Below are 18,880 nucleotides of genomic sequence, written 5' to 3' on the forward strand. Positions count from 1 at the left end.
TCTTCGGCCTGGTGGGTCATGCCTCCAATGGGAGGTGGGAAAGGGTGGAGACAAGTGAATGTGTGGGTCTTAGGTTATGCTGACTGCTTTACCATGGTGGTGTGTGCTTTGAGGCTTTTGTATCTTTAGCTTCATGGGGTGGGGGGAGAGAGAAGTTGGCGACAGGAATAATTGGAGAATTGGTCTCAGTACGACTTTGGACATGGGGCAGCAGAGATTCCGTTGCATGGAGCCTATGGCAACATGGCCAGTGGATTGAAATACCTCTTTGTGCCATTGTTCTGTTCATTTCCTTTGCTAGGAATTTATGGTGGATAGACAGGCATAATTTTAGCCTAAGGACAGAGGCCTACTGCAAAGACACATATGGTTTCCAGTACATAAGTTATCTCTCCTGGATGGAGACTGAACATAAATCCCACCAGCTTTTCTTGTTCTGTCAATATGGAAAAGATCACTACCCTGTGAAGGGTAAACAATGTTCCTGAGTGCTTCCTGCAGCCAAGGTCTCTGAGAAACGGCCGTTATGCTGAATGAAAATAAACGAAGAGCTTCAAAATTGTTTGGTTTAATGATGGATGACACCGGAGGCCCGTAAAGGAAAAGGTGCTGGAACTCAAAGCAGGGAAGGGGGTTGCGGAGATGAGCACTTCGTAGTGAATTTTTTAAAGCCCTGCTTTGTGTGGGAGAGATTCCTGGGAGCAGTTTCACAATCAGAATCAGGTTTGATATCACTGGCAAATGTCATGAAATTCATTGTTTCACAGCAGCAGTACCATGCAATATGAAAAATATAGTATAACTTACAATAAGAAATAGACATACATAAAACAAAATTAAAGAGAATAAGTAGTGCAAAAGGTGAGCAATAATAGTCAGGTAGTCTTCATTGGCTGTTCAGAAATCTGATGATGGGGGGAAGAAGCTTTTCCTAAAACATTGAGTGCGTGTCTTCAGGCTCCTGTACCTCCTCCCTGATGACCACAATGAGAAGAGGGCATCTCCTGGGTGATAGAGGTTCTTAGTGATGAGTGCCGCCCTTATGAGGCATCACCTTTTGAAGTTGTCCTCGCTGCTTGGGAGGCCAGTGCCCGTGATAGAGCTGGCAGAGCTTGCAACTCTCTGTAGCTTTTTATGATCCTGTGCAGTAGCTCATCCATTCCAGATGATGATACGGACAGCTAGAATGCTCTCCATGATACATCTGTGGAAATTTGCCAGTGCCTTTGGTGACAGACCAATTCTCCTCAAACACCTAATGAAATATAGCCATTGCCATGCTTTGTAATTGCATCAATATGTTGGACCTAGGATAGATCTTCAGAGATGTTAACACCCTGGAACTTGAAACTGCTCACCCTTTCCACTTCTGATCCCCCTCAATGAGGACTGGTGTGTGTTACCTCAACTTCCCCTTCCTGAAGTCCACAATTAGTTCCTTGGTCTCACTAACATTGGGTGCAGGGTGGTTGTTGTTGTTGTGACACCACAACAGTTTGCTGATGATGTTGTCTCCTACTGTAATCTTGCTCCTTCCTGCTCATAGATCTCCCCAGGACTGTTGGTTGCTGCATTGTATGGGGAGGCTGTGTAAGCACATGGCCTTCCTAAATGGGGATTGCCAAAGAGTTACAGCAGGGAAAGAGGTCATGATTGGGTATATTTATAAGAGAGAAATGTAGAACAGTACAGCACAGTACAGGCCCTTTAACCCATGATGTTGTGCCTACTCTTAAGATCAATTTAACCCTTCCCTCTCACATACCCACCATTTTTTTAACATTCATCTGCTTACCTAAGAGTCTCTTAAATTTCCCTAATATTCCTGCCTCTTACAATCAGTGAAGTTTGAAATATTGCTTATAGCCAATGCACAGTAGATTAAGAGGTTCGGACAACATTGTGGGCCGAATAACCTGTACTGTGCTGTAGTGCTCTATGGTTCTCTGTTCTAAACCAGTACCAATATCAATGCCATTACAGGTATCAGGTCCATAGAGGGAAATGGACAGTTGATGTTTCAAGTTGAGACCCTTCATCTGGGCTGAAAGGAGAGATAGCTAGCACTAAGAGGTGAGGGGAAGGGATTGAGCAAGAGATAGCAGGTGATGGCTGGATTCAGGTGTGGGGTAAGGAAGATAGGTAGATAGAGGAGGGGGAGTGAGAATAGTGACAGAGGCTGGGAGGTGATGGGTGAATGCAGGTGACGGGAGGGGTGATAGGCAGGTGGAGGAAGGGGAGAATGGAAATAGTGGCAGAGGCTGGGAGGTGATGGGTGCATCCAGGTGAGTAGGGGGAAGGGTGATAGGAAAATGGAGGAGGGAGGTTGGAATGGTGACAGAGGCTGGGAGATGAGAAATGAAGGTGACAAAGGGCTATGGATGGTGGGATCTCATAGGAGAGGGAGGTCGAGCATGGAGCCAGATAAGAGAGGTGGGGAGGGCAGATGGTTAAAATTGGGGGGCAGGAGGAAGGGGACTCAATGGGAGGAGTGTGTGTGTGAGGGACAGATGGAGAAGGTGAAGGAGTGATGGATGGGGAGCTGGGAGGGGTTGTAGGAAGAACTGGGTAAGTCAGGAAAAGAGAGAAAATGGGCAGAGAGGAAGTAGGTTACCGGAATGTGGAGAATTCAGCATTAATGTGCTTCGGTTTTTGACCACCCAGGTGAACTGTCTATGGTACAGAACTGGAATGAACAACCAAATGAGGAGATAGGGATGAGTGACCACATGTCCAGCTGCTCTACATTGCTGCTGCGTACTAAACCACATAAAGAAAAACACTTCATAACATGCTTCAGGTGAATCAAAACTCATGTGGATGTCAAAAGTAGAGCTTATTGCCATCAGATCAACTCCATCTGTGCACAGGTGTGATGAAAAACTTTACTTGCAGCAACATCACAGGCCGCAGAGCATCAGCTAAGCAGCATTCACAAGGAAAACACAAACATAAATTATGCACTATTTTTTCCAAGAAAGAACACAATTAGAACAAAAGGTAACACTCACAACATGCTGGAGGAACTCAGCAGGTCGGGAAGCATCCGTGGAAATGATCAGTCAACGTTTCGGGCCAGAACCCTTCGTCAGGACTGTAGAGGGAAGGGGCAGAGGCCCTATAAGGAAGGTGGGGGGAGGGTGGGAAGGAGAAGGCTGGTGAGTTCCAGGTGAAAAACCAGTAAGGGGAAAGATAAAGGGGTGGGGGAGGGGAAGCAGGGAGGTGATAGGCAGGAAAGGTGAAGAAGGAATAGGAGAAAACACAATGGGTAGTAGAAGGAGGCGGAACCATGAGGGAGGTGATAGGCAGCTGGGGGAGGGGGCAGAGTGAAATAGGGGTAGGGAGAGGGAATTACTGGAAGTTGGAGAATTCTATGTTCATTCTAAGGGGCTGGAGACTACCTGGATGGTATATGAGGTGTTGCTCCTCCAACCCGAGTTTAGCCTCATCGTGACAGAAGAGGAGGCCATGTATGGACATATCTGAATGGGAATGGGAAGCAGAGTTGAAGTGGGTGGCAACTAGCAGATCCTGTCTGTTGTGGCGGATGGAGCGGAGGTGCTCGACAATCAAAAGGTAAAGTCTGTTTTAGTGCAGAGTGTCGAAGCAGCAGGCTAGTGTTGTGGTTAGTGGAGTCGCTTTGCAGGGCCAGTGATCATCAGTCAGGGTTCAATTCCTACCATGACCTGTGAGGAGTGTGTACGTTCTCCATGTGACTGTGTGGGTTTCCTCCCCGGATGCTCCAGTTTCATCCCACATTCCAAGATTTATGGGTTAAAGTTAGTAGATTGTAGCCATGTTATGTTGGCATCAGAAGCATGGAAATACTTGCAAGCTTCCCCTTACTTGATTTGAGACAAACATGCATTTTGCTCTATGGTTCAATGCTTTGACATGTGTCTGACAATTAATGCTAACTTTAGTAAAGTGGTCACTGTGTTGCTGTACTGAGTTAGTGATGAGGGAAAGGTTAGGTACAGGCCACATCGAGGCGATGGGGCCCAGGCCTGAGAGCATACTGAAGTGGCAGGCCCCAGGTCCTAGCGCAAGGAACCATCCGAGTTTTGATCAGTTTAAGCACCAGGCTGAACTGGAAAGGTCAGGTATGGGCTGAACTGAGGAGGCGAGGCTCAGGCCTGAAAGCATATCGAAGCAGCAGCACCCGGATCTGAGAGACTGGAGCTTTGGCCAACTTTTGTGCCAGGCCAAATTGAAAAAGTACGGGCATCATGGCCAGAAGCGAGGAATGGGCCGGTGTTCAGCTCCATGACGTTTATTCATCTCCGCGTTGAACTGAGGCTGCGGCCTGCAACTAATACTCTCCTGAATCGGCTGCAGCGATGACTGACTTCGTGGCTGTGAACTCACTTTTATGAACTTCAGTTGCTTGCTTGCTTTTATTGTTTGCACTATTTGTTTTTTTTTCCCGCCGTACGTTAGGTGTTTGAATGTCTCTTTTACATGGGCTCTATTGGGCTTCTGTGTTTTGTGGCTGTCAGTAAGGAGACAAATCTCAAGGTTGTATATAGTATACATACTTTGACAATAAATGTACTTTGCCTTTAACTTACATGATTAGGGTTGTGCCAGTTGGTTCAAGAACCAAATGGTTGAAGAGATGTAGCTGTTCCTGAACCTGGTAGTGAAGAACTGCAAGCTTCTGTACATTACATCATACTTGGATCTGTCTTCTTCTGATCGTTGATGTATGGACATTGACAGAGAGCTCCTTTCCTGTTCACTTGGGTAAAATGATTGTGTATCAGCACAGCCTATCTATCTGGTCAATGGGACGTTGCGGCGTGGATACTGTTTTGTATAACTCCAAGGTTGTTAGGTTAATGTGTGCAGTCATCAGTTTAACTATGGTAAACTGAGAGCCTATCTGCACGACTGCTTGTGCACAGGTGCAACGAAAAACTTAACTTGCGGCAGCTTCACAGGCACAGAGCATCAGGTAAGCAGCATTCAAAAGGAAAACATGAACATAATGAGGGGTCATATCAACGTGAGAAGATAGAAGCTACTAATATAAGCAACACACATCAAAGTTGCTGGTGAACGCAGGAGGCCAGGCAGCATCTCTAGGAAGAGGTACTGTCGACGTTTCGGGCCGAGACCCTTCGTCAGGACTAACTGAAGGAAGAACTAGTAAGAGATTTGAAAGAGGGAGGGGGAGGGAGAGATCCAAAATGGTAGGAGAAGACAGGAGGGGGGAGGATGGAGCCAAGAGCTGGACAGGTGATTGGCAAAAGGGATATGAGAGGATCATGGGACAGGAGGCCTAGGGAGAAGGAAAAGGGGGGGGGGGGGGAAAGCCCAGAGGATGGGCAAGGGGTATAGTCAGAGGGCCAGAGGGAGAAAAAGGAGAGAGAGAGAAAGAATGTGTGTACATAAATAAATAACGAATGGGGTACGAGGGGGAGGTGGGGCATTAGCGGAAGTTTGAGGTCAATGTTCATGCCATCAGGTTGGAGGCTACCCAGATGGAATATAAGGTGTTGTTCCTCCAACCTGAGTTCATCTTTACAGTAGAGGAGGCCGTGGATAGACATATCAGAGTGGGAATGGGATGTGGAATTAAAATGTGTGGCTCTTGGCTCCATCCCTCCCCCTCCTGTCTTCTATCATTTTGGATCTCCCACTCCCCTTCCCACTTTCAAATCTCTTACTAGCTCTTCCTTCAATTAGTCCTGATGAAGGGTCTCGGCCCAAAGCGTCGACTGTACCTCTTCCTAGAGATGCTGCCTGGCCTGCTGTGTTCACCAGCAACTTTGATGTGTGTTGCTTGAATTTCCAGCATCTGCAGAATTCCTCGTGTTTGAGCTACTAATATAATCAGCTTTTGAATATTTATTAATAAATAAACTTCATTTCTGAAAAATGGTGTATGCTGGTGAGGGGAGGTTTGATAGAGATATACAAAATTATGAGGGGTATAGACAGGGTAAATACAAGCAGCCTTTTTCCACTGAGGTCAGGTGAGACTAGAAGTAGAGGTCATGGGTTAAGGGTGAGAGATGAAATATTTAAGGGGAATCTGAGAGGAACTTCTTTTCTCAGGGAACAGTCACAGGTAAAGCAGCTTGCCGTGGGTCTGGTCACCTGTAGGCCACATGAAGCAAAGTTCCTGGGATGAGATTGTGTACCTGTCAACAGCTAAAGCCAATAGCTTTATGCTCCATGGAGTTTAAAGGAGTGAGAGGTGCCACTTACTGAAACACCCGGAGCTTAGGAAGCATGACTGAGATGAGCATCCATGTGTTTGCACCAGTTTAAGAATCTCGAGCATGGTGCAAGATTAGAGGGTGGTCACTTAAACATGTGGGGAATAGGAACTAGGAGTATCCTGGGGGCCAACTATCAAATGTCCTGGGAAGGGGGTTAACTCTAAATTGTCCTGGGAACTGGAGGGGTAACTACAGATTTTTCTGGGAAGGGGAGTGACTACAGATTTTCTTAGGAAGATGGATAACTACAGATTTTCCTAGGAAGGGGGTAACTGCAAATTTTCCTGGGAAGGGGGTGACTACAGATTGACGTGGGGAGGAGGGAAACTACAGATTTTCCTGGGAAGGTGTATAACTACAGATAGACCTGTGGTGTTTTAGAGTTCAAAGTAAATTTACCATTAAAATACACTTACGCAAAAGTGTAATTAGGAAGAACCCACAGCAGCGCCTCTACTTCCTTAGGAGTTTACAAAGACATCTAAAACTTTGACAAACTTCTATAGATGTGTAGTGGAGAGAATGTATTGACTAGTTGCATCGTAGCTTGGTATGGAAACACCAATGCCCTTGAACTGGAAAATCCTACATAAGTAGTAGATACGGCCTATTCCATCATGGGTCAAACTTTCTCCACCAGTGAGCACATCTGCACAAAGCGTTGTCACAGGAAAGCAGCATCCCTCATCAGGCATCCCCACCACCCTCGTCATAGTCTCTTCTTGCTGCTGTCATCAGGAAGAAGGTACAGGAGCCGCAGCACTCACACCACCAGATTCAGAAACAGTTATTACCCCTCAACTGTCAATCTCCTGAACCAGTATGGATGACTTCATTCACCTCAACACTGAACTGAATCCACAATCTATGGACCCACTTTGAAGTACTCAACAACTCATGTTCTCAGTATTGCTGATTTAGTTATTTATTATATGTTTTATTTTGTATTTGCAGTGTTTATTTGTCAGTCTTTGTAGTAGATTTTCATTTATTTTGTTGTATTTATTTGTTCTACTGTGAATACCTAAAAGATATTGAATCACAGGGGAGTATATGGGAGCATATATGTACTTGATAATAAATTTTCTTTAAACTTTGATGATTAGAACAGGGTGCAGTTTCTGAGCTCATGCTTGCAGGGAATAACTTCATTCCACTTCATTTGCCCCATCACTGAACTGTTCCCACAACCAACTGGTTCACTTTCAAGGGCTCTTCATCTCATGTTCTCAGTATTTATTGCTTATTTATTTGTTTTTTTTTTCTTTTTGTATTTGCACAGTTTGTTCTCTTTTGCACACTGTTTGAACGTCCATTTGGTGCGGTCCTTCATTGATTTTTTTATGGTTATTATCATATTATGGATTTATTCTGAATCCCCTCAAGAAAATGAATCTCGGGGTTGTGTATGGTGATGTATATATACTTTGCTAATAAATTTACTTTGAACTTTTTATATGTCACCATACGCAACCCTGAGATTCATTTTCTCATGGGCATTTACAGTAAATCAAAGAAACACAATAGAATGAAAGATCGCACCCAACAGGATGGACAAAAAGCCAGGGTGCAGAAGGCAACGAACTGTGCCCATGCTAAAGAAAGAAATAATAATAATAATACATAAATAAGCAATAAATATTGAGAACATGAGATGAAGAGCACTTGAAAGTGAGTCCATAGGTTGTGGGAACAGTTCAGCGAGGGAGTGAAAGAAGTCCAGTGAAGTTATGCCTTTAGTTCAAGAACCTGATGGTTAAACTGTTCCCGAACCTGGTTGTGTGAGTCCTGAGGCTCCTGTACCTTCTGCCTGATGGCAGCAGCAAGAAGGAGATCATGTCCTGGGCAGTGGAGGTCCTTTATGATGGATGCTGCTTTCATGTGACAGTGCTCCATGTAGATGTGCTCAATGGCGGGTGTTGCAGAGCGAGTGTCTTGTGTGACAGTGGAGACCAACCACCGGGCCGCAAAGCCTGTGCTACCGGGCCATGAGGAAACGATATGATTTGGCGATATGAGTCAGCTGCACCTTTCCTCATTCCCTGTTACGCCCACTGTTGAATTTTAACGCATGTGAGGTCATCAGTGACCCAAGACGTGCAAAGGAATGGGTCCGTGACCCATTTGTGTATGTTTCTGGTGAATCATCCATGTCAGCGCGGGAAAAAGATCAATTCCTCGAGCTTGCAAATGACGGTGGGCTGAAAACTATGTTTGACATAACATCTCTGCCGGCATTCTGGATCAAAGGCAAGGCTAAGTATCCTGAGATAGCCACCAAAGCACTGAAAACGGTGCTTCCATTTCCAACATATCTCTGTGAAACGGAGTTTTCTGCAATGAATGCAACGAAAACTAAATTGGGGAATAGACTGGACATAAGGAACCCCCTTCGAGTATCGCTGTCTCCCATCACCCCTCGATGGGACCGTCTTGTTGCAGGAAAACAAGCCCAGGGCTCCCACTGATTCAGCAACATTGGTGTGTTGCAATGATTTTATATGTTCATATGAGCAAAATATGCGCTGTGTGTTTAATATCCAAGCGTTATTTAAAATGTTATGATGCTATTGACTTATAAGTGACTTATAATTCAGTGGTCCCCAACCTCCGGGCCGCAAAGAATACAGCGGTAGCCGGAACGCACCCAGCACATATTTAAGAAAAAAGCCGAAATAAACACACCCCCCCCCGGGTTGGCCAGTCCACAAGAATATTGTCAATATTAGACCGGTCCACGGTGCAAAAAAGGTTGGGGACCCCTGTTGCCCCGTTGTATGACACACCCTTGGTACAATACCCCCTTGGTACGTCATCCCTCAGTACAGACTGCCCGGCTGATCTGCCTCCAGCTGTATTCAGCTGTCAAGTATCAAACTGAACCCCCTATCCCTGAGCTTGGGACACACCTTCCTTCGGGGCTGGGGTGGGTGAGTCACCTCTAGAGCCTGCTTGCAGTATTCAATGTGAGGGAACCCTTCTCAACTCCCTCCCCTGGGACCGTGCGAACCCCGTGTCCCCTGGCAGAGTTTCTGCACTGATCACTGACCCTTGGCAGAGTTGTTGTGGGGAGCCAGAGTGTGCACGTGGAGTTAGGGGAAGAGGTTAAGGGCCCCAGTTCCTAATCAGCTGGGTTTAAATCCCTCTCTTTGCCTGTATTCAATCTGTCTTCCTCTGGGCCAGATGGGGGTGGGTTTTGTCTGAGAGCTTTTCTCTCTCGCCCAGTGAAGGCTCCCGCTGTAACCAAGGTTCCTGGGTTTCACATGACCTGATCTTTCAGTTGTTCGGTTGTCTGCAGCTCCTCGCTCCCACTCTCTCTGGCTTTGTCTGCCTCTCCTTCTCTCACTCGCTCTCCCTCTCTCCTTCCCCCTCCCTCCCCCCCCCTCTCTCTCTCTCGCTCTCTTTCCCAGCTCCCCTCCCCCACCCTACTTCCCATTCAGTCGGGATCTCCCTGCATGTGAGCTGTCGGAATACTCCGTCCAGACTGACATTGCCGCCCAGGAGTCAGCTGCTGCCGATGTCCCTACAGTGGTATGTTAGTCAGAATTGTCTTCATAGCGTTGGAGGCTGGACACAGTTCAACAGAGCTTTGGTCTTCAGCCTGTATGTGTGTGTGTGTGTGTGTGTGTGTGGGTGGTGGCTGGGGTGATATGCACCTCTGTTTTTGTGCGTGTGTGTGTGTTTCTGGATGTTTGTATATGTGTGCTTGTATGTGTGGGTATGTACAACTGTGTGTGTGTGTGTGTGTGTGTGTGTGTGTGGCTGGGGTGATATGCACCTCTGTGTGTGTGTGTGTGTGTTTCTATATGTGTGGGTATGTACAACTCTGTGTGTGTGTATGTGCGCACACGCCTGTGTATCTGTGTGCCCATGTTTGTGTGTGTGTGTCTATGTGCATGTATGTATGTGTGGGCTGTGTGCACCTTTGTGTGTGTGTGTGTGCTCCTGTGTTTCTGGGGCAGTGTTAGGCTCTCCTGACACCCAGCTGTTAGTCTGTGCCTGGATTCCTGAGAACGGGATACGGGGAGCAGGATGCAGCCCGAAAGCCTGGGCCGACTGCGGTTCTAATGTTGCTGGGTTCATGAGTTGATCTGAATCCATTTGGAGGTGAAGACACTGTAGTGATAAAATTGCATTGAAATGTTTTATTTAAAAAGGAGCCAGCCAAAGCCTCTAACAGGGTCTTGTTAAGGCTGTGGAGAAGTCGCATCATGTTAACGGTACTGGAAGTTTGAGAGTGAAGTGAATTTTAAACACTTATCTGTTCTCCTGAGTTAATAATGCAGAGGAGGGAGTTGCTGACAGAAAAATTCTTTGTTAAAATTCAAGGAAATGTAAAGACATTTTATTTTCCTGCTTTATGATTTAATATAGAACATGCACTGATAAGAAACGAGGAGTATTCGAGTTCGCAAACGCTCAGTGTTTTTCCAGTATTACTATTTGAGCCTTTAATCCATTGAATTTAAAATGGATAAAGATTCAGGGAAAGGGTTCAATAAACATTTGGAATGTTGGAATCCCAAGACAGGATGCTGGGGGCCATGGGGAGGGTGTTGTATAACCAATATGTCATTTTTTTTTTCTCTCTGGAGTTGAATTGGAGCCAGGCACAGGAGTTTAAATATCACCAGGTTTGGAGAGGTAATGTTGCACAAACGTTGTACACATGGCTTCTGACCAAACTGGTAAATTGGTCAGATGTTATGAGATGCAGGAGGGGCTACAGGAGCCTGAGGCACACACACAACATTTTAAGGACAGTATCTTCCCCACCACCATCAGATTTCTGAACGGTCCATAAATCCATGAATACTACCTCACGATTTTTGTTCTTTTTTATTTTTTTCATACTCCTTACCATAACTTATAGTTTTTTAAAAAATGTATTACACTGTACTGCTGCAACAAGACAAGAAATTTCACAAGGCATATGTTTTGTTGACTTTCAGTAGTTGGAGGATTGAGGTCAAGAACCATGTGGTAATGCTGTGGCTCTATAAAAACTCTGATCATATCACACTTTGATAGATCCTTAGATAGGCTTAGGTAAATTATTAGATGTGCCGTGTCATATGACGAGGGTGATTAATGATCTTTCCATGACTATGATTGTTCTTGGCAAAGTTTTCTACAGAAGTGGTTTGCCATTGCCTTCTTCTGGGCAGTGACTTTACAAAACAGGTGACCCCAGCCATTATCAATACTCTTCAGAGTGTGTCTGCCTGGCATCAGTGGTCACCTAACCAGGACTTCTGATGTGTACCAGCTGCTCGTATGACCATCCACCACCTGCTCCCATGGCTTCACATGACCCTGATCGGGGGGCTAAGCAGGTGCTACACCTTGCCCAAGGGTGACCTGCAGGCTAGCGGAGGGAAGGAGTGCCTCACACCTCCTTTGGTAGGGATGTTTCTCCATTCTGCCATCCAACTCAGATAGGCATACAGTATGGATGAAAAATGTAGAGGGCTATATGGGAGAGAAAGGTTAAGTTAATCTTAGAATTGGTTAAAGAGTCAGCACAACATTGTGGGCCAAAGGTCCTGTACTGTGCTGCATTGTTCCATGATCAGTGCTCCAGATGTCAGTGACAATGAATCTGATTCTGATTCTGATACATCGAAAAGCTTGTCTTGTATATTGTTCATACAAAACAATTCATGACAATGGTGCATTGAGGTAGTAACAGGGGTTACAAGGTCCTACAAGAAGTTATGTTGCACCTTTATGTTACACCACATCTGGAGTATTGTGTACAGTTCCGGTTGCCCCATTATAGGAGGGATGTTGAGGTTTTGGAGACGATGCAGAAGAGGTTTACCAGGATGCTGCCTGGACTAGAGGGCATGTGCTATAACGAAAGGTTGGGGAAACTTGGGTTGTTTTCTCTGGAGCAGCGGAGGCTGAGGGGAGATCTGACAGAGGTTTATAAGATTATGAGAGGCATAGATAGAGTAGACAGACAGTATCCTTTTCCCAGGGTTGAGATGTCTAATACCAGAGGGCATGCATTTAAGCTGAGAGGGACAAGTTTTTTTTGTACAGAGATTGGTGGATGCCTGGAATGCACTGCCTGGGGTGGTGGTAGAGGTAGATACATTTTGGGACTTTTAAGAGACATTTAGATAAGCACATGGATGTGAGGAAAATGGAAAGGTATGGTCATTGTTTAGGCTGTACGGATTAGTTTAGTTGGTCATTTGATTGTTAATTTATTTGGTTTGGCACACAGTAATTGTGGGCTGAAAGACCTGTTCCTATGGTGTACTGTTGTATGTTCTCAGGGAAAGGAAAACAATTACAATGCAGAATAAAGTGTAACCGCGACAGAGAAAGTGCCGTACAGGTTGACAGTAAAGTGCAAGATCATAATGAGGCTAAGAGTCCATCTTATCATACTAGAGGACCATTCAGTAGTTTTTTAACAGTGGGTTGGAAGCTGTCCTTGAGCCTGGTGGTACGTGCTTTCAGGCTTTTGTATTTTCTGCCTGATGGGAGAGAAGAGAAGAAAGTATGTCTGGGGTGAGTGAGTTCCTTGATTATGTTGGCTGCTTTGCCAAGACAAAGGGAAGTTCCTAAAATCAGAATAAAAATCAGGTTTGTTAATTATTTATTTTATTTAGAGCTGCAGTACCAAATAGGCCCTTTCAGTCCTTCGAGCCACATCACCCAGCAACCCCTGACAACCCCAGTTTAACCCAAACCTAATCACAAGGCAATTTACAATGACCAGTTAATCAACCGGATATGTCTTCGGATTATTGGAGGAAACCAGAGCACCCGGGGAAAGCCCATGCATTCCACAGAGAGGATGTTCAGACTCCTTACAGAGGGCGGCAGGATTGAACAACGAACTCCAACATGCCAAGCAGTAATAACGTTGTGCTAACCGCCTCTGATTGATACATTTTGAAATGTATTGGTATTGAAATGTAGTGCTTTTGGGTTCACAGACTGTACAGAAATCTGATGTGGAGGGGAAGAAGCTGTGTCTGAATTGTTGATGTTAGCAATGAGAAGATGGCGTGTCCTGGACGGTGAGGGTTCTCATTGATGGATGCCTTCTTCTTGAAGCACTAGGCTGTGCCGGTGGCATAGTGGCTTACGCACCTAGACTTTGGAACAAGAGGTCCCGGTTTGAATCCGGGTCCCTGCCTGAGTTCCACCTGTGCTGAGTTGAGTGTTGAGCTAACGACCTGACCTCTCATACGACAGAAGAACGCTAAAGAAACGGCAAGGTTGCCGCCCAATCCACCTAACGGTGTGGGGAGGAACTTTTCTTGAGGCACCACCTCGTGTCCTTGATGGTGGGGAGGGTGCTGCCCATAATGAATATACAACCCTGTGTAGCTTCTTCCCATCCTGTGCATTGGTACTTCCACACCAAGCGCTGAGTCTGAATGCTTTCCGCTGTACATTTATAGAAATTTCAAATCTCTTCAAACTAGTAACAAAATCATATTTAGTGATCATTGTGTGGTGGGATAGTTTGTTACTGGAGGGTCCCCATTTCCTTCTCACCCCTCTCCTCCTCCCCATCCCAAATACATTTTGGTCGGGTTCATTTGTAAGGTTAGCTGTCCTTCTGGATTATCCCAATACATTCAAAGATTAAATATTAATTCAATCTCAGCAAGAGGGAGGCCGACCCTGTGTAGTGAGCAATGTTCTGCAGCAATGTTCTTCAATATTATCATTTAACTGCAGTCTGAGATTCAGTTTAGGGTGAGCAGGTACACCATGTGTTTGCGGCAACAACAAATTTAGGGCAAGACCAGCATTTATTGTCACTTCTCAGCTGTATACTTCATTCCTACTCTCCCTCTTCCCTGTCTGCCTATCTCTCCCCCCTCCCACCACCTGGATTTACCTGTCATCTACCTGTACTTGCTCCACCCTCAGCACCTACCCTTTTATTCTGGCTTCTTCCTTTCCAGTCCTGGTGAACGGTCTTAGCCTGAAACATCACTGTCTATTCCCCTCCATAGATGCTGCCTCACCCACTGCGTTCCTCTAGCATTCTACATGTAGCTTCTGATGTCAAAGTGCAAAGTAAATTTATTATAAAGTACTGTGCAAAAGTCTTGGGTGTGTATATATATATATATGACTTTTGCAGAGTACTATATTTGTCAACGTGGAGTAGAGAGTGAGTTTGTAAATCTGGCGGGAACAAAGGATGTTGAGAATGGTGAGGGTGGAGTGTTGTGGGAGGGGTGTGTGACAGGTGGCAGAGAAGGAATGCCAGGTGTGGTGGGTGGTGCAGGTGCTGACATACCCAGTCCTGAGACATACCAAGCAAGGTCAATTGATTACAAGCAATTGGTTTAAGTAATTACAGAATATCTCTCTGCTGCTTCCCACTCCCTCCCCTCTTCCTTCCCTTTTCCAAACCATAATTCCCTTCTCCCTGCCCCCTTCCCACTCTCAGTCCACAATAGAGACCCTGATAAGAATCAAGTTTATCATCACTCAAATACGTCATGAAACTTGTTTTTTTATTGCGACAGCAGTACAGTGCAATTACTACAGTACTGTTCATTCTTAGGCACCCTAGCTAGCTATATATATATATGCCTAAGACATTTGCACAGTACTGTATATGTCTCCATATACAACCTTGAGATTCGTTGTCCTGTGGGCATTCACAGTAAATGCAAAGAAACAATAGAATCAATGAGAGATTGCTTCCAACAAGATGGACAAAGTCCAATGTTCAATAGACAACAAACTGTACAAATACAAAAAGAGTGAAAGATGATAAATACTGTAAGCAATAAATATCAAGAACATGAGATGAAGAGTCATTGAAAGTGAGTCCATTGTTGTGGGAACAACTCAGTGATGGGGCAAATGAAGTTGAGTTGAAGTTATCCCCTCTGGCTCAAGAGCCTGATGATTGAGGAGTAATAACTGTTCCTGAACCTAGTGGTGTGGGTTCTGAGACTCCTGTACCTCCTTCCTGATGGCAGCAGCGAATAAGAGAGTGTCCTGGATGGTGGAGGTCCCTAATGATGATGATGATGGTGATGATGATGTTTGATGATTTTCAATACCTGCACTCTCTCTTATGCCAGCATTCATGGTTGCATAGCAGTCAGCGTATCACTTTACAGCACTAGCGTCCCGGGTTCCATTCCCACCACTGTCTGTAAGCTTGTACATTCTGCTGTTAAACGCAGGAGTTTTCCCCAGGCCCTCCAGCTTCCTGCCACATTCCAAAGATATATGTGTCGGGGTTATTACGTTGTGGCACCAGAAGCATGGCAACATTTGCAGGCACTGTGTTGGTCATCAATTTAAACTTCACATTTCACTGTATGTTTCGATGTACCTGTGACAAATATAATTTTTAATCTTTTTTGCATCCGATCAGTCAGTCTAGTTCCTCCCCACCCCCCTCTATCTATTACCTCAGTAACTCCACTGTAAACACCTTAAATGACTTTCTATAATGCTGTTTACATTGTAAATACATGTTGGTATTTATACACATTTTATTCCATATCTGTACCTTAACCTCTAACTTTATTTTTATATCATTCTTTATTCTTTATAATTGTTGAATGTTGTTGTTTTTTGTTGCATTTTGCATCCTGACCAACACACCGCAGCAAATTCCTAATTCATGTAAATATATATGGGGAATTAAGGTGTTCTTTGATCCTTGATTGCCAATCCCTAATTGCTCTTGATAAGGTAGTGTTGAGTTGCCTTCTTGAAACCCTTGCAGCCTGTGTGGTGAAGGTGCTTGCATGTTGCTGGTGGGCAGGGAAGACCATCATTTAGTCTCAGTGAAGAAGGCGGAGTGGTGATGTGTTTCCAAGTCAAGGTGGCGTGTGACTGTTAGGGGAAGTTGCCAGCGGTGTGCCCCAGTTCCTGGTGTCCCTTTATGACAGAGATGAGGAATTTGAGGGTGGTGAATCTGTGGAATTCATTGCCACAAACGCCTGTGGAGGCCAAGTCATTGGGTATATTTAAAGCAGAGGTTGATAGGTTCTTGATTAGTAAGTCTATCAAAGGTTATGTGGAGGAAGGCAGAAGAACAGGGTTGAGAGGGATAATAAATCAGCCATGATAGAACAGCAGAGCACATTCTCTGGACCATATGGTCTAATTCCGTTCCAATGTCTTAAGGTCTTATGGTGCAGATCTCAGTTATAAGGTGCCTTTGGAGTATTCTGTTGGGGTAAATTCCAGAGCAGTTGGCAGATGTTCCTCACTGTTGTGATAGTAATTGGTTAATTATTTTATTATTGTCACGTACTGAAATACCGTGAAAATCTTGTCTTGGATATCATTCATATACATATACATTATGCGGTACATGTACATTGTTTCATTACACAGTGCATGGAGGTAGTACAGGCAAAACCAATAACAGAATACACAGTAAGGTGTTACAGTTACAGAGAAAGTGCAGCGTAGGCAGACAGTAAGGTGCAAGGTCACAGTGAGGTAGATCATGAGGTCAAGATTTTGTCTCCAATTATAAGAATCTTATAACAATGGATAGAAGCTGTCCTTGAGTCTAGTGGTGCATGTTTACAAAGTTCAAAGTAAATTTTAATATCAAAGTGCATATATGTCACCATATACAACCCTGAGATTCATTTTCTTTTGGGCATAATCAGTAAATCCATGGAATAACAATCATTACAGAATCAATGAAAGACTGCACCAACTAGGGCATTCAGCCAGTGTGCAGAAGACAACAAAATGTGCAATTACAAAAACAAAGAAACAATAATAATAAATAACTAAGCAAAAATTATCGAGAACATGAGATGAAGAGTCCTTGAAAGTGAGTCCATAGGTTGTAGGAACAGTTTAGTGGTTGGGCAGGTGAAGTTGAGTTTGGTTCAAGAGCCTGATGGTTGAGGGGTAATAACTGTTCCTGAACCTGGCGCTGTGAGTCCTGAGGCTCCTCGACCTTCTTCCTGATGGCAGCAGCAAGAGGAGAGCATGTTCTGGATGGTGGAAGTCCCTAATGATAGATGCTGCTTTCCTGTGACAGTGCTCCATGTAGGTGTGCTCAATGGTAAGGAGGGCTTTACCTGTGATGGACTGGGCCTTATTCATTAGCTTCTATTCCACTGTTATAAGACTTCAGGAATTGATTTTTTTTTTATTGTCACATGTACCAAGACATAGTGAAAAACTTCACTCACCTCAATTCAGCTGATCTGTAATCTGAACAGATTCCACAACCTCTGGACTCACTTTTAGGGACTCTACAATTCATGTTCTCAGTATTATTCATTATTATTATTATTATTATTATTATTTATATTTGCCCAGTTTGTCTTCTTTTGCACATTGGTTCTTTGTCAGTCTTTGTGTGTAATTTTTTCATTGATTCTATTGTAATTTCCTCTATCTACTGTATATGCCTGCAAAAAAAAGAATCTCGGGTTGTATATGGTGACACATACGTACTGAACTTTGATAATAAATTTATCTTGAACTTGAAGGTCTTGTCTTGCATACTGTTCGTACAGATCAATTTATTTCACAGTGCATTGAGGTAGAACAAGGTAAAACAATAACAGAATGCAGAATCAAGTGTTAAAGCTACAGAGAAAGATTGTAAGGTTAAGATTTTGACTTACTGTACTTTAAGTTAGGAGGATGGTCTTAAACTACAGGGTGGTATCAGTGTGTTGGTGAAATGGGCTGAGAAATGGCAGATACAGTTTAATCTGGATTAATGTCAGGTGATACATGTTAGGAGCATTAATGAGCCCGGGACACATGATTGGAGTTGGAATTGGTACAGTGAAAAGCTTGTCTTGCATACTGTTCATACACATCAGATCATTACATAGTGCATTGAAGTAGATCAGGGTAAAACAATAACAATGCAGAATAAAGTGTAACAGCTACAGAGAAAGTGCAGTGCAGATAGAAGTGCAAGATCATAACAAGATACATTAGGAGGCCAAGGGTGTATATGTGTGTGATTTTGTGTGTTTCTGTGCGTGTGTGAGAAAGAGAGACATGTCGTGTGCATGATATGTATGTGAGAGAGAGAGAGGGAGAGCTCAACATCTGTTCATTGCATTGTCTGGATTGAATTAACACCTTGGTGATTTACTGCTTGGCCGTGGGGGTGGAGAATTGCACAGTCACCTGAAGGCTGAGGAAGCAGAGGGTTGTTCCCACCAGAGGGAGGCAAGGCTAAGAGAGGATTTCACAAACGTGTTGAAAATCAGGAAGTTAGGGTTAAAGTCAGCAAGTAGAAACTATCCAATGAGAAATGGTTTAGCAAAAGGAAATTCTTCCTGATGCAACAAGTCATTGGGATTGTGATCATTGGGATCATTCCACAGCCAAAGTCACTTAGATCATATTTCTTCCCCATATTTCTTCTGAACAACAGCTGAACCTCTTGACCACATCTGTATGCTTTTATGCATTGAGTTGCTACCACATGATTGGCTGATTAGATATTTGCATTAATAAGCAATTGTATAGGTGTACCTAATATAGTAGCCATTGGCTGTTTGTCCCCGTAATGGTACAGCAAGCAATTTTTCATTGTATGGCACACAGGGTGGAGGAACTGAATGGGTCAAACAGCATCCATCATTAAGGACCCCATCACCAGGACGTGCCCTCTTCTCATTGCTACCATCAGGAAGGAG

General features: G+C 44.3%; 1 protein-coding gene across 5 annotated transcripts in view; it reads left to right on the plus strand.

Moving 5' to 3' along the window:
* The window catches only part of frmd4a (FERM domain containing 4A), a 384,495-nt gene that overhangs the window by 121,730 nt on the left and 243,885 nt on the right, over positions 1-18,880 (plus strand). Inside the window, exon 1 of one of the 5 annotated variants that reach the window (XM_072241727.1) lies at positions 9,743-9,761. The exons of the other annotated variants lie outside the window; for them this stretch is intronic. The gene's annotated coding sequence lies outside the window, so the exon portion shown is untranslated. Of the gene's footprint in view, positions 1-9,742; positions 9,762-18,880 lie in introns of those variants that run through there. 5 annotated transcript variants of the gene reach the window in all.

This window comes from Mobula birostris, chromosome 23 (genome assembly GCF_030028105.1).
Source record: "Mobula birostris isolate sMobBir1 chromosome 23, sMobBir1.hap1, whole genome shotgun sequence".
In the NCBI taxonomy this organism is placed as follows: domain Eukaryota; kingdom Metazoa; phylum Chordata; class Chondrichthyes; order Myliobatiformes; family Myliobatidae; genus Mobula; species Mobula birostris.